Source organism: Octopus bimaculoides, chromosome 5 (genome assembly GCF_001194135.2).
Source record: "Octopus bimaculoides isolate UCB-OBI-ISO-001 chromosome 5, ASM119413v2, whole genome shotgun sequence".
Classification (NCBI taxonomy): Eukaryota; Metazoa; Mollusca; class Cephalopoda; order Octopoda; family Octopodidae; genus Octopus; species Octopus bimaculoides.
Genome location: NC_068985.1, coordinates 26,800,757 through 26,805,704, shown reverse-complemented (window position 1 = coordinate 26,805,704; position 4,948 = coordinate 26,800,757).

Sequence of the window (4,948 nt, the reverse complement as noted above, 5' to 3'; positions counted from 1 at the left end):
CAAAGGAATTTTTGTCCATTCTTCAGCTAAAACAGTCTCCAGTTCTTATAGTGATGATGGTGGAGGATATCGACTCCTTACTTGTTTTTCTAAAATGCACCGTAAATGTTCAATAATATTGAGATCTGGGGACTGTGGTGGCCAGATAAGATGTTCAACTTCACTAGAATGTTCCTCGTGCCATTCAGTAACAATTTTAGCTGTGTGAATTGGTGCATTATCATCTTGAAAGATTGCATTTCCCTCCGGAAACAGTTCCGCAACTTTTGGGGGTCCACGCATCAAATTAGTAAATCAAAGATCTGCAATAGCATTTTTACTGCCCCAGAAAAAGTTTTGCTTTAGATGTATTGTAAGAAACAGCTAGGTTTCTTTCTCTAATATTTTACATGGTTCAACCTACAGAAGTTAATGTGTGTAAAAGAAAAGAATTTTGAAATAACTTTCAACAGAACTAGTCATTAAATATTGAATAAAATAATAACCAAAGGGCTCCGTCGATAAAAAAAAAAATGGTTGATAACCTCTGGTGCAGATCAACAAAATTTGGTGAATGGTTGAGAGCTTATAAGTATAGATGTTGCCGAGACATGCATAGGAAGCCAACCCATTGGATATCATAGGTGCTTCATGAAATTTTGATATTTCTCTGTCGTCACTTCCGATTTCTATCGCAATATACTTCAATTTTTTAGACGATTTGCTTTCAGCTTACCGTCGTATTTTACGACGGTAAACTGCATGCCAATTTTACGACGGTAAACTGCATGCCAATCGGCAATAAATGCATCTTGTACAGTTATTTTAATCTTTGACTCCGACTTAAATATTGGCTTCAAATTTTGGCACAAGGCCAGTGATTTTGGAGGAGGGCCAAGTCGATTGTATCGACCCCTGTGCTCGACTGGTATTTATTTTATGAACCCCTAGAAGGATGAAAGGCAAAGTCGACCTCAGCGGAACTTGAACTCAGAACGTAAAGAAGGACGAATTACTGTTGAGCATTTTGACCAGCACGGTAACGATTCTGCCAGTTCTGCCTACAAAATTCACTCACGGGACTATAATAGAAGACCCTTGCCCAGGATACTGCACAGTGACATTGAACCCGAAAACATGCAGTTTCAAAGCGTGAAACGTTTAACTATATATACATATAGATATGCGTTTACTCTTACACACATCCATTTACTCCCCTACACATGCACCTCACTTGTTAACAGTACACACATATAAACACATAATTCAATTTCCTTTTATGAATAATTTATAGCTGAAGAAAATAGTGAGATTTATTGATTAAGAACATTTCTAAGGTGTAATTAATTCTTTGATTATCAAAAGATTAAAATAAACTATACTCGCAACAAACAGAGAGTGAGGGCTGTGACTTGGAATGTCATAACTTTGATAATTTATTATCTCAGCATCTCAACAACCATGTCCGTTCAATTACATTTTTATAGTTCAGGGCAAACTAAGAATTTTGCTTTAGTCTTCAATTTGTTTACTACCCCATATACAAACAGTGTGTATTCAGATACGATGTGGTTGTTACTGTTGATGTTATTCTCATCGTCATCGTTGTTGTTGTTATTGCTTTTATTGTGGTGGTGATGGTGGTGGTGGTGGCCGTCGTCATCGTCGTCGTCGTCGTCGTCATGGTCGTCGTCGTGGTGACGGTCGTCGTGGTAATAGCCGTCGTTTTTGTTGTGCTGGCGGTTTAAACCCAGATCGAGTCGATAAAACTACTATGAAAATTCCGCATGTATAAGGTTATCTACAACTACATCATTTCTAATGTCTTCACTTTATTTTTAAGGTTCTGAGGTGTGATTTTTGGAGAGGATTTAGCTACTGTTTCTTGCTAGTCGAGCAACCACGCATGAGCTTCTCATAAATTCGTGTATCGAGCAATGTAAATTCAGGATGTGTTACTGATTTAGACTTCCCAACAATTCTTAACTGTTTAACATTTCCCGTCCTATTTATAAACAGTCGGTCGGCATTTTAAATATATCTCAGTTTATTTATAAAGGTTACGCTAGCTCATAACGATCTCGCTAGCGCCAACATGTTATCTTCAAGGTAACGGATTTGACATCGGCATTCGGTTTTCGCTTCTGGTGATTAATTGATGCATATTCCCTCCCCCCTCTCTCTCTCCCTCTCTCTTTCTCTCTCTCACTCTCAGTCTCTTTCTCTCTCTCTCTCTCCCGCTCTCAGTCTCTCCCTCCCTCCCTCAGTCTCTCTCTCCCTCCCTCAGTCTCTCTCTCTCTCCCTACCTCAGTCTCTCTCTCTCTCCCTACCTCAGTTTCTCTCTCTCTCTCTCTCTCTCTCTCTCTCTGCGTGTGTGCATGTGCGCGTATGTGTGTGTACTCGCGGCCGTGTGTTTTTTTATGTGCGTGTTTTATATATACATACACTCTAACACACACACACGCGCGCACACACACACGCGCGCACACACACACACATATGCGCGTATACTTACAACAATACATATGTACATACGTACAAACACAGACACATACATGCATATGTATGTATGTATGTATGTATGTATGTATGTATGTATGTATGAGTGTAGTGGGGCGAAGTACAAAAATAGAATTTTTTAAAGTAATAGATATTGTCTTGGCACTCAGGGAAATTGAAAGTGTAAATTACTATAACGTTACGGATATCCTCTTTCGTCGGCGAAAAAGATGAAAGAAGACGAGTAAAACTGGAAAAAGAAGGAAAAATTAAAAAGTGCAATACGCCGAAAAAATCTTGCTAGATTTGGTTTATGCAGTTACAGTTGACTGCCCGAAAACTGGATGGTGAATTAAATGCATTGTTTTAAGACGGAAGAGCGAATGTAGAGAGAGTTGCGCCTCTGTGTGCACGCTGGGGTTTGCGTATGCGTGGCTATGTATGTGAGCGAAGGATCTGGTAAAGTAGTTCCTGTATATTGTTCTTTGTGCATCATGTTTGTGTGTGCGTGAATAACTACGTGTGTGTGTTAATGTATGTCCATTATATGTATATGCTTCAGTGTGTGCTTATATATATATATATATATATGATATGCTCATCTGTGTACGTGGATACCGTCCTACACATGCACACACCACCCCACCTTCTCTTCTGTTCCTAGTACTCCCATAAATTTGTGTTCACACTTAGTTCCTAACCCCTTTCTCCTTTTCTTTTCCAATCTCATTTTCTCTTTATATTTTTTCCACCAACTTACCTTTAATTTGTCTGACAGAAGTCTATCGTCCGAAACGTCAAGATTTATTCCCTTCTTTTTAAGCTATAAACTAATATAACAGTTGTTAAAACATGTCCCACTATGTTGTCTTCTTTTTGTGTTCAATGCTTCATATGTCATAAATATATTATATATATATATAATTATACACGCACACACACTCTCTCTCCTCTCCCCCCACACATGTATATGTTATGCGTGTATATATCATTATATATATATATGTGTGTGTGTGTGTGTGTGTGTGTGTGTGTATGTATGTATGTATGTATGTATCTATGTATGTATGTATGTATCCCACACACACAAACACACACACTCGCGCGTGCACAAACATACAAAAGCACGCTCGCATATACACACACAAACACATATAGGGGATCTATGTGTATGCACTTTTGAAAACGAGCTGTTATTTCTAGCACGTCTCGAGTGGACACGCAGTGTTAACGATAGTATAGCTGGTATTGGCATTGGCTTAAGGATGGATTGAGTGGAGTTCATTGCTGAGTATAACAGTATTGTAGCTTGGTGTATTCAAATATAAAGCTTGCAACGTGTGATTACAGTTAATTATTCATAATATCAGTGAATAGACAATCTAGAAACAACTTAAATCTTCGATAGATATGGTAATGAAAATCAATACAAGGCAAAACGAAGTAGGGCTTGTGTTTCAACAGTATAATTATATATTCACAATGGGAATTCAAACAAATGCATTTTCAACAAACGAATTGTATGTATGTATGTATGTATGTATGTATGTATGTATGTATGTCTCTTCTATTTTTTAATTATTATAAATGTTCCACTGAAGAGGGAGCCGGTTTCCAACAAAGATACAAGGCTCCATCTTTTTATTGTTCCACTCACATATTTGCACTTGTAATGTATGAATTAGCCGGTCGATTTCTCTTTCTGAAAATCTCAGTTTATCCAGATTCGTCTTTAAGCATTTACTAACAAAACCTAGTGCTCCAATTATTATTGTTATGAATATGAATTCATAGCCTGGATATAGAAGTAGTATATATGTATATATGTAAACATGTATTTGTATGTGTTTATGTATGCAATCTGCGCGTATTTTTGGTGTGTATCAGGTGTGTGTGTTCAGTTGTAATTTCCTGTTTATAAAACTAGTTGAACCACAAAACTTAATTTTAATAAATAATATTTCCACTCACAAATATTTATTTATTAAACTTACGGTTTTACAAGTCTAGTCTTGCTTCCCTTTCTTTATAATTCGTCAGGGAAAGTTGGGATATAAATAAATATGTGTGTGTGTGTGTGTGCATATATGTATATGTATCTAATATAATAAATGCGAAAACTAATTTGTGTGTGTTAGTGTGTCACACTTAGACCCTCTATGCCCTTATTCAATGACACTCCTACTATTCCTCATGATGGGTGAGAATAATAGTAGGCATAGAGACGGTGAAGGGCGGTTGCGAAGACAGACAGACAGAGAGAGAGAGAGAGAGAAAGAAAAAGAGAGGGAGAGAAAGAAAAAGAGTGGGAGAGCTGATGATGTTTTACTAAAAGAGAGAAAAAGAGTGGGTATGCGAGAGAAAGAGAGACATGATGTACAACTTTGTTTAACCATGTCTCTTTGACAGAAATTCCTGTCGCCAATATTCTGAACGCTATCATTTTTGTTTTATTTTTTGCTTTCTTTAA